At 39.0% G+C, this 11768-nt stretch overlaps 1 pseudogene; it reads left to right on the forward strand.

The window, feature by feature from the left end:
- The first annotated feature begins 244 nt into the window (after nucleotides 1–244).
- On the forward strand, nucleotides 245–5534 carry LOC117621857 (annotated as a pseudogene).
- Nucleotides 5535–11768: the final 6234 nt, after the last annotated feature.

An 11768-nucleotide genomic window follows, 5' to 3' on the forward strand; every position in this document is an offset into this window, starting at 1 on the left:
TTCTTCATAAAAAGAGTATTGCTATTTGTACCACATTCAATGATTATATTGTTGACCATCTCTCTAATATAGATGAGTTCCACATACATTAGTGGAGCCAGTTATTAGATAGGTGGTCAGTAATGTGGTTAATAAATATGATATAAATAGCATTGTTGTAAAAAGCCCATTATATTGTTCATTAGATAAATAGTAAATAGATAGAGACATAATAAAAGCTACGAGTTGGACTAGTGGAAATAGAATGCAGAGCATTGCACGCGTCTTTTTTGGAGGTCCCGGTTTGAGCCTCGGCAACGTCGCCCTCTTCGTCTTCATCCTCTTGAGGCTTTGTCAACTATGTAATGTTGTATTTTTTTTTTATAATAATCTACATCAGTAAATTCTGAATTTTATGTCTAGTTCATGGTTGTAAATGAGAATAATCAATTGAGGCTGTTTCTGTGAAGTTAGGGTTTAAGTTTGGTGATCATTTCGTCCACTATTTTGTTAAGCCCTTTTCAAATAATTTCATGACAATGGTTCTGCAATTTGTTTTGTCTCACAGAGTTCATCTCTCTGCGGTTTGGATATTCAAAGAAGACGATGAGTTCAGACGAAGCCAATAGTCTCCACCAGACAGCCCTTCATCGAAGTCGAACGGGATCGCAGGGTAGAACAGCTGAAATTTACCGTTATGTTCCCCTCGGAGATTATGAAAATGGCGGAAGTTGAAATCTTTAGAGGCGTGGATTATGGTTCCGATCGAAAACCCATCGAGGGCGGCTTATTGGACCCCCGCTTGGGCCCCCCAAACAAGAAGTGTGGAAATTGTGCAACTTATGGTGCAAATTACAAGGACTGCCCGGGGCATTTTGGGTATTTGGCACTTGCCCTCCCTGTTTACAATGTTGGGTATATGGGCACTGTCGTGGATATTCTCAAGTGCATCTGCAAGTCATGCTCTGGTGTGCTTTTGAAGGAAGAAATGCGGGTTGAGCATTTGAGGAGGATGAGAAATCCCAAGCTGGGTCCTTTGAAGAAAACTGAGTTAATGAAAATGGTGGTGAAGAAGTGTAATGATTTGGCTGCTAACAATAGGCCAGTTGAGTGCTCCAAATGTGGATATTTGAATGGTTCTGTGAAGAAGACTACCGGCGTGGTTGCTATTATTCATGATCGTTCTGAATTTGGTGGTGTTATGGATGAGTTGAGGTCAACAATTTCTGAAACTAAAGTTTCCAGTGCACCATTTAACTTGGAGACTCATTTGATGAACCCTGGAGAAGTTTTCTCTCTGTTTAAACAGATGCTTGATGAGGATTGTGAGTTACTTTATCTTTGTACCAGGCCAGAGAACCTTTTGATCATGAACATTCCCGTGCCTCCTACTGTGATTCGTCCTTCAGTTTTGGTGGACGACTCATGGACAAATGAAAATGACATTACAGAGAGGTTAAAGAACATTGTTCAAGCAAATGCTCGTCTTCGACACGATTTAACACAAGATTTACCACCAGCTTATGCAGGCGGGTTTAAGCATAGTTGGGATGCACTTCAAGTTGAGGTTGCTCAGTAGATAAATAGTGAAGTTCGTGTTCCCTTTGCCATGCAAAGTGGCAATCCGTTGGGTGGTTTTATGCAGCGGATCAAAGGGAAGGAGGGGCGTTTTCGTGGGAATTTATCTGCCAAGCGGGTTGAATATACTGGCAGAAGTGTTATATCACCTGACCTAATCTGAAAATTAATGAGGTTAGGCTCCCTATCCAAATGGCTCAAATCTTAACCTACCCTGAACAGGTTTCTCGTTATAATATTGAGAAGTTGAGGAAGTGTGTCAGTAATGGAATTTATACGTACCCTGGTGCCAGATACGTACGCCGTAATGGCAATGAATTCTACTTAGGGGGTAGCAACAGAAAGGCATATGCTGATATACTGCAATATGGTGACATTGTTGAACGTCATCTAGAAGACGGGGATGTTCTTCTTTTCAAGAGACAACCAAACCTGCATAGGATGTTCGTTGCGGGAGCAAATTTTCCCACGAGAATATTCGGTTCGGAATATTCCCCTTTCTTCTTCGCCGCCTCTTTCTCCCTGCAAAATATAGAACAAATAAGAGGACTACACCCGGGAGGTGTTGGCCAAAGGCCCTCCGATGCCTAAGTCAGTTCAATCGATCCGTAAAGAAACGATAGCTAAAATAGGGTACGAGATGTGTTTATAATATAAATCGGGCGGCCGGAGCCTTATGTAAAAGAGAGGGACAAAAGAGGTGGCTAGGGTTTGAGAGGAATTTTCTGCAAAGTTTTAGTAGTAATTCTCGCGTACCTCAACCCTTGTGTGTGGCTATGCTTTTATAGTAGTCTCGGAGGCTAGGGTAGTAATTCTCGCGTACCTCAACCCTTGTGTGTGGCTATGCTTTTATAGTAGTCTCGGAGGCTAGGATTTCAGAGGAATAATTCCATAGATGGAATGAAATTATTCCTCCCCTTTTTGGAATTGATTTGATTAATTAGGGATTTGATTAATTAGGGTAAATCAAATCCCTAATTGTGGTAAGTATCAAATCAAATCCTGATTCAATTAGGTAACTCCTCATTTAATTGGGAATCGTGGTAATTAACCAAATCAATTCTCAACCTAATTAGGTAACGTTCAATTTAATTGGGTAATTCCCAATTAAATTGAGTAACTCCCAATTAGGTTGATTAATTCCCAATTGAGTCAAATAATCCCCAAATGATAGGAATTATTTGACCTAGGGTTTGATTTAATTAGGTTCCCACATCCGTCATCTGTCACAGGGCTAAGGTTATGTCTTGGAGAACATTGAGGTTTAATGAATCTGTTTGCAACCCTTACAATGCTGATTTTGATGGTGATGAAATGAACATTCATGTCCCGCAAACAGAGGAGGCAAGGGCGGAGGCTGTTCTGTTGAAAAAAATCTATGCACCCCGAAAAATGGAGAGATCTTGGTTGCTTCAACTCAAGATTTTCTAACATCCTCTTTCCTTATAACAAGGAAGGACACTTTTTATGATCGAGCATCATTTTCACTAATTTGTTCATATATGGGGGATGGCTTCGATTCGATTGATTTTCCAACACCTGCCGTAATTAAGCCAATAGAGCTGTGGACAGGAAAGCAGTTATTTAGTGTTCTTGTACGCCCGAATGCATCTAAATCTGACTGTTAAGGAGAAGTCCTACTCCAAGACTGATGAAGATGGAAGGGCAATTGAGGCAATGTGCCCAAATGATGGCTTTGTCTATTTTCGTAACAGCGAGCTTATAGCCGGGCAACTTGGGAAGGGTACTTTAGGACATGGCAATAAGGGTGGGTTTTTCTCCGTTCTTCTCAGGGACTATAAAGCTCATGCTGCTGCTGCTTGCATGAATCGTGTAACTAAGTTAAGTGGGCGATGGATTGGTAATCACGGATTTTCAATTGGGATTAGCGATGTACAGCCAAGTGACATTTTGTGTGAAGAGAAAGAAGAGATAATTAAAGAAGGCTATAAAAAATGTGATGAGCAGATAAAGTTGTATAATGAAGGACGGGTTCTGATGCAGCACAATCACTTGAGTCTGAGATAACTTGTGCATTAAACAACATCAGAGAGCAAACTGGAAAATTGTGCATGCAAAAGCTACATTGGAGAAATAGTCCCTTGATCATGTCCCAGTGTGGTTCTAAAGGATCTGCTATCAATATCAGCCAGATGGTTGCCTGTGTTGGTCAGCAATCAGTTGGTGGTTGTCGTGCACCTAATGGATTCATAGACCGAAGCCTTCCTCACTTCCCTAGAGATGCAAAAACCCTGCAGCTAAAGGCTTTGTTGCTAGTTCCTTTTACAGTGGCTTGTCAGCTACGGAGTTTTTTTTCCATACAATGGGAGGGCGAGAGGGGCTTGTGGATACAGCTGTGAAAACAGCTGAAACTGGGTACATGGCTCGTAGATTGACCAAAGTTATGGAGGACCTATGTGTTCAGTATGATAACACAGTACGGAATTCAGGTGGATGTATAATTCAGTTTTGTTATGGAGATGATGGTATGGATCCTGCAGTGATGGAGGGAACAGAAGATGGAGCTCCATTAGACTTACCCCGACTATTTCTGAAAGCCAAGGAGACATGTCCTGCTCGAAAAAATGAATACTTGTCTCCTGAACAAGTGATTGAGATGGTGGAGCAGGCTTTCAAAACAAGATATGACTCTTGATGGTGGTTGCGCTGCTGGTTTCAAAACTTCTTTGGAGCAGTTCCTGAATAAATATGTTGAAGCATTCAGAAAAACACACGAGACCTTTTTGTTGGATGATCATAGTGCCTGGAAGGAGAAGATTGTGCAAAACATATCTGGTGTTACTTTTAGACAGCTGGAAGTTTTTCTAGATACTTGCATTTCACGTTACCATTCGAACAAAAATCGAAGTTGGAACAGCAATTGGAATAATTGGAGCTCAAAGTATTTGCGAGCCTGTGACGCAGATGACGCTGAAAACTTTCCACTTTGCTGGAGTTGCCAGCATGAACATTACACTTGGTGTCCCTCGTATCAAGGAAATTTTAGACGCAGTGAAAAAGATCCGTACACCTGTCATATTTGCAACACTTGAGTGTGAAACGAATGTGAAATTTGCAAGGTTGGTAGCAGGTCGGATTGAGAAAACAAATCTCGGGCAGGTTGCTGAGAATATGAAGATTGTAATGACTACAAGATCAGCATCTATAGTTGTCACGCTTGATATGGCCATGATTCAAGATGCACACTTGTCTATAGATGCTAATGTGGTAAAAGAATAAATTTTGCAAACTCGGGGAATCAAACTGAAGCAAGAGCATGTTAAGGTTTTGGATGTCAGAAAATTAGAAGTTGTTCCTGAAGAGGCTGATAGGAGCAGACTTCATTTTCGCCTCCACAATCTAAAGAGTATGCTCCCAAATGTTATAGTGAGGGGTATAAAAACAGTTCAGCGTGTTGTCATTAATGAGGTAAAAGAAGAGAAAGAAGACAATAAGTACAAGTTGCTTGCAGAAGGCACAGGGCTTCTAGCAGTAATGGGAACCGAAGGAATTGATGGTTGTAAAACCACAAGTAATGATGTTTTCGAAGTGCAGAGAACACTTGGCATCGAAGCTGCGAGAAATTGCATCATTGGGGAGATAAAGAGTACTATGAAATCTTATGGGATGAGCATCGACGATCGACATATGATTTATATAGGGGATGTGATGACATGGGTGAAGTTCTTGGGTTCACAAACTTTGGAGCTAAAAAAATGGAGAAGGGTGTTTTGGCATCGGCTTCATTTGAGATGCCAGCTGATCATCTGTTTAATGGTGGTGTAAATGGGAGAGTTGAAAGTGTTAGGGGTGTAAGTGAAAGCATAATCCTGGGTCTGCCAATTCAGATTGGCACTGGAATGTTTAAAGTTAGAACAAAAGTTTCTTCTGGTTTGGGGCAGCTCACAGGTTCTGGACCTCCACATTCAGATGTGCAACTGCCTTATGGGCCTGCAGGCACTACTTTTCCAACTTAAGTTGAAGAAAAACTGAAGCTGGATTTTGCAGAACTGCTCATTTATTTTTTTGGGTAATTTGAATCATCTCATTTCCCAGTCATTTTTGTTGTGAACTTTCTGACTTGTTTTTTTACTTTATTTTGTTTTCTCTAAATTGGAAGCCAAACTTCAAAAGATCAGAGTGTTTTATACATGGGGAGCCAGCTGGGGCTACTAGAGTTGTCATATCAGATTTGAACTAAAGAAAATTTTGTTACTTCCTATGGTTTCTGACTGAGGCTCCTGCCTTTTTATCAGATTCATCTTCATGATATAAGCTCACATTTATTCCTTGTTGCAGAAGTAGAATCCAACCGTGCCTGGAAATAAATTTTCCATGTCATGCTTCGAGAAATCAACGTAAGAGCATCAATTGGTCTCAAACTTGACCTGCGGCTTTATGATTTAGTTCATCTGTTTGCATGTCAATAAAAATTAATCCATTTTTCCCTTGTATTTTACCCCAGAAAAACAATGAAAAAGAATAGAAAAAAGTGAAGAGTACTAGTCATAGAGGTGATAAGAAATTTAAGTCTCAACCTCTTTTGATTTGTCCTGATGGATAACAGGTAAATATTCCTTGCATATCAACTGTGGAGGAAAAGAAATAAATATTGGTAGCAACAGATATGAAGCTGATGGAGAACAAAGAGGTGCTTCAATGTATTAAATGGGTCAAAATTGGGCTCTCAGTAGCACAGGGAACTTCATGAACAATGAAAGAGGCATAATTGTGGTAGGAGAATCCGGGCTGTTTACTCCTGATGATATTGCCTATGTACAAGAAGTTGGTGTTTAAGCGGTTTTGGCAGGAGAGCCGATTGTGTAATAGAGTGACCCTTAGAATAGAAGGGAATAGCTGAACTTTCTGGTAAAGACATTTCCTTATGACTCAGTTAAGGGAGATTACAGCCCACTTGTACAAACGAGAGACTGAAGTTGCCAACTGCTTGTGTGATAGTGAGAGAGATTTTTTTTATTTTTTTTTATTTTTTTTTATAACTAGCTTGTGCAAGAAGCTGATGATATTATCTATTTTCATCAAAATTTTTATGTTTTTGGCAGTGGCGGATCCAGGATTCAAAAGTCAAGTAGGCGAAATTTACTTTAAAAACTCGACTGTACGAGTGAATTTCATTCATAAAAATAAAAAGATACACCTAATCGGGGGGACGTAATGAGCCTTTCCCTCAAATATGCATCTCTATACATAAATAAAAGCTTAACACAAAAAAAAAACAAAACAAAAAACAAAAAACAAAAAAATGTAATGCAACGCAAAACTAAACTATTTAAATCTAAAACTTTATCCTACGAGGCTTAGAAATCTTAAATTCCTCAATTATCTCTGCATTATCGATACTATTAGCAAACTCTCTTTCAATGTGGAGGATCATGCAATCAGCAAGGAATTCATCAGCTATGGTGCTCCGAAGTCTATTCTTAATAATTCTCATACGTGAAAAAGCTCGTTCTGTTGTTGCTGTAGAAACAGGAAGAGTCAACACCAACCAAGTCAACCTGTAAAGCAAATGGTAGTTTTCTACCAAAGTTGTTTCCACCAATTGTTGACATAACTGAGGAAGAGTGGTGACCTCGAAAAGCCAATACTTGATTTGCTAGATACCTAATGCCCTCTATTGTGGTTGTAAGTCGCAACCAATTGTCCATCACTTGTTTCTTTGATTGCTTATTTACCATAGTTTCAATATGAAGAGATGGGTTTTTTAAGCTAACCCACTTTTGCATAGCAAGATGATGTGGTGAATTTAGCTTGCCTACATGACTTTGAAATACACATTGATTGCCACCAATTCTCTTCCAATTTTGAAATCCATGAATAGTAAAGGCTGTATGTGAGTGATTCATGTCAAATAGGAAGCAAGGAAAACAAAATGCCATATCTTTAGCAACTGAATACTCAAGCCACGAGAATTTACCAAACCATAATTTATTAAATCAACGTAAGTCTCGCCCTTCTAAGTGGCTTGGATAGTCTTCTAACTCCGGTTGACATGGTCCTAAAATAATATAGGCTTTTCACACATTATCTTGTTCATTCACCGAATATTAGCATATTTGAATAAGTAATTCCGGATCACACTCAAGATAATTAATATTAAAATCTTGACAACTATCGACTCTTTGAGTCTCAACTCTTTCAACTTGAGGCTCGATAATGGGAGAGTCGAGAATATTTTGCTCATCACACATGGAGGCATTCTACCAGATGATGACCCATCATTCTTTTTCTTAAAAAAAGACAACAAATTCTTTGTTTTCTTGGGGTTCCGATTGTGATCCGATATAATAAAAGATAACCTATTTAATCAAACATCCCAACAAAAAATCAAACAAATTCTCATAATAGCATCAATGCCTTTAATCAAACATCTCAACAATACCAACATCATATCAAACATCTCAACAAAATTCTTAAAATCAAAGACCTAATTAATTTCAACAAAATACCCAAATTATATTTCATTCCTAATTAAACCCTAGAAGACTTAATTTCAAATTAAAATTAAAATTAAGATGCATACATTTATTTTAAGAATAACCTAATAGAAGAAAATAATTAAAGAGGAGAGAATAAGAAGAATACTTGTTTCCTTAGATATGGGAAGAAAGAGAGAACGTCAAGAAGAAGCTGCCAAGACTGTCAACAATTGAACAGCTTGACTATTGCACAACCAAAAGGTAATTGGTTGCTTATATTCCCCACTTTTTTAAAGTTTGACTGGGTCATCCCATAACACAAGCGTGTGGGCTGGTTATAATTTTTAACCTTTTTTTTTTTTTTTTAAAAAAAGTTTGAGTGGGCTATAACACATGTGGGTTGCTTTTAAGTTATACATGAGCTGGGTAGGCATGGGTTTACACCATCACATGCGCTGGATAGGAATAACTTTGCTCACATATAGGTTTTTTTCTAGTGAAAAAATTTGGGGTAGGCAACTGCTTACCCTGCTCTGGTTGAAAAATTAAGTGGTATCTACGTTAAAATCGTAATTGCATATCCACAAAATCGAGAATGAGATCAACTAGGAGAAGTATTTGATCTGATTCCCATACCTTAATTACCCAATTTAAGTTTTCCGATTTATGACTTCTCACATCTGGTAAGTAAACATGAATGTAGAATTTGGGAAAGAAATTAAAATATTCATTTTGGCTCCACAATAAGAGAGGAGGTAGAAATTTCCAAAAAATAAGAAGGTAGAAAGTGAATAAGAGATTGACAAATTTCCAATTAATACAAGGAGTAAGTTATTTATGGACCCTACCAATATGAATTATTTGATATTAAAATAGGTGAGCCGACTAGGGATGGCAAAAATCCCCGTAGGGGCGGGTCCCCGTCGGGTCCCCGATCCTAACGGGAGGAGATTTCAAGGCTAAATGGGTATCGAGTACGGGGATCCCCGAACTTGAAAAATCCCCGACGGGTATGGGGAGGGGATGGTATTGGCGCCCCCATCCCCGAACCCGACTCGAAAATATATATGTTTATATTTAAATAAATATATATATAATTATAATATTTATGTTTAACCCTAAGTTAACTTCCATCTCCTAATTCTTCCTAATTTTCTATGGAATTTCATATTGATATGATTTTGAATAGTTGAGTTGAACTTTATAGTTAATTTGGATGTGTTGAATGATAAGTTAATATGAAACTTAATGTTAAAATGTATGATAAATATTTTTTTATGCAAAAAAATCGGGGATTCGGGGCGGGTATGGGAGATAGTCCCCCGACGGGGACGGGGACGGGAATTCCCCGAAACCTAATAAACGGGGATGGGTTCGGTGACGGGGGCGGGGATGGAGAGCGGGGACCAATAACATTCAATTTCTAGATTTGTTTCATGGTCATTTTATTTTTTGATGTGTTGAAGGATTCCATTCCGTCATCACTTGTTTACATTTTTCATTTGCACTACAAGAAAAACGTCTATTAGTGGCCAACAAATTGGTGATAAAAAAATACCAAACAAGCGCTTAGTGGTCAACCAACTTGTATATTGGTTGGTCAGTTTGTTAACCACTGAAACGCAGTCAATTAGAGCATTCACGGACTACATTGGGCTCCCTAAACCACATTCTTAGCTAAAATTTAGGGAGAAATTGAAAAAACCCACTGTAAACACGAATTTCTTGCGACAAATGAGACAAGAACACGTGTACAAAATAATATTGTATTTATGAAATTTAGGGTTACAATCTCTGTATTGAATCCTCTTATTCGATCTCCAAAGTGTTTAAAGAAAATTTGTGTTTGATACAAGGGTCGTAGAGACTTGATCTTGATCAAACGGGTAGCACAAAGCTTGTTTGGTGTTTGGGATTTTTATGGTGAAGGAACCGGCACGTATTTGTTGTGCTTGGTGGCTCTTCCAAGGTAGGGTGAAGAATGCAGAGAGTTTTCTGTTTCTTCTGAGTGCTAGGTTTTTTTTCTCCGACCTCTTCTTTCGTCTTGAGGCCTCCTATTTATAGGCTTTTGTCGGATGCTTGACCTAAATAACTTTCCTTGATTTGTGGGATTTGATTTGATTTAAATCAATTCCCATAATCTGGCAATTTAACCAGATTATCTTCAATTGATTAACCTGATTAATATTTGATTTAAATCAAAGTCAATCACAGAAGATTCTTTCCTTTAATTTTGTCTTCATCTTGAACCGTTTGATGCACTCCGTCGGATGTCGCCATTTGTCATTTTTGACAACTAATCCAATTTTGATGAGTCACACGCCACATGGGTGAATTACGGGGCCCACGATTTAATCCACCGAACCCTAATTATTTTCTTGTCAATGGAATTTATTACACCAAAATTTCTTTGTCTACAAATTGCCCCCACTTCATGATGCATTGTAGACATGGGCCTTTTCACGTGTAGGAGGTGCAGCTTGAAGTGTTCCCTTTTTTTTTCATTTTTCTATTTTTTTTTTTTTTTTTTTTTGGGGTGATATTATTAAGCTTAATAATATCCAATATTGGTAAGATCTTGGGAAGCAAGATACTTTCCTAAACTAGGAATGAGAAACCCTAGCATCACTAGGAGCTTTGATGGTCATTGGCTTCTTTAAATAACAGTATGTTCATGAATATTGAGATCAACCAAATAGAATAGCAGAGAAACCCTTCTTGTTGGCGAGAAGGTCTACGACTTTGAAGTTTGCATCATCCGAATCTCAGCAACCAAAGTGGTGAGAGTTGCTTGTTGGTAAGCCTGAACCCATTCTTCTTCTTCTTTTTTTATTTTTTTTATTTTTTATTTTATTTTATTTTATTTTATTTTTATTTATTTTTTTCAGTGGAAGCAAGATTGGAAGAGGGTTGGAACGTTAGGGCCTGGTCAGTAAGGTTGGAGGCAGGCCCGATATGGGCTGGAAGGGAGGCCCCAGGCCTGGCGCCCAAGGTGGGCTGGAAGGGAGGTGCTGGGCCTTGTGCTGGAGTTGGAGGCGCTGGGCTGGAGGCAGGCGCGAGGTGGGCTGCTGTACGGACTGGGCAGCCCCACTTTAGCTTGGGGCTGGTCCAAACTGCCCGAAATAATACCTTTTTTTTTCTTTTTTTTTTTCGCAGCATATCTAAAATTTTTCAATTTCTTTTTTTTTTTTTTCCGCAGCACATCTATCCCTTTTTCAAATTTTTTTTTAAATAATATTTTTATAATGATGATATTTATATATGTGTATGTTTTTTATAATAGGTACTTGGAAAGAAAGTGAAGAACGTGGACGTCCTATACCGTTTGGGTTTGATCCATCTCTCCGATTTGGTGATAACCCGCTCAAGTGCTTAGGCTTTACGTAAGTGGAGGACGAGTGAAGAACGTAGACGTCCTATACCGCTTGGGTTTGATCCATCTCTCCAACTTGGTGATAATTTTTTTTTTTATGTAAGTGGAGGATGAGTGAAGAACGTAGACGTCCTATACCGCTTGGGTTTGATCCATCTCTCCGACTTGGTGATAACCCGCTCAAGCGCTTAGGCTTTACGTAAGTGGAGGGCGAGTGAAGAACGTAGACGTCCTATACCGCTTGGGTTTGATCCATCTCTCCGACTTGGTGATAACCCGCTCAAGCGCTTAGGCTTTACGTAAGTGGAGGACAAGTGAAGAACGTAGACGTCCTATCCCGCTTGGGTTTGATCCATCTCTCCGACTTGGTGATAACCCGCTCAAGCGCTTAGGCTTTA

Source organism: Prunus dulcis, chromosome 3, assembly GCF_902201215.1.
Source record: "Prunus dulcis chromosome 3, ALMONDv2, whole genome shotgun sequence".
NCBI classification, from domain to species: domain Eukaryota; kingdom Viridiplantae; phylum Streptophyta; class Magnoliopsida; order Rosales; family Rosaceae; genus Prunus; species Prunus dulcis.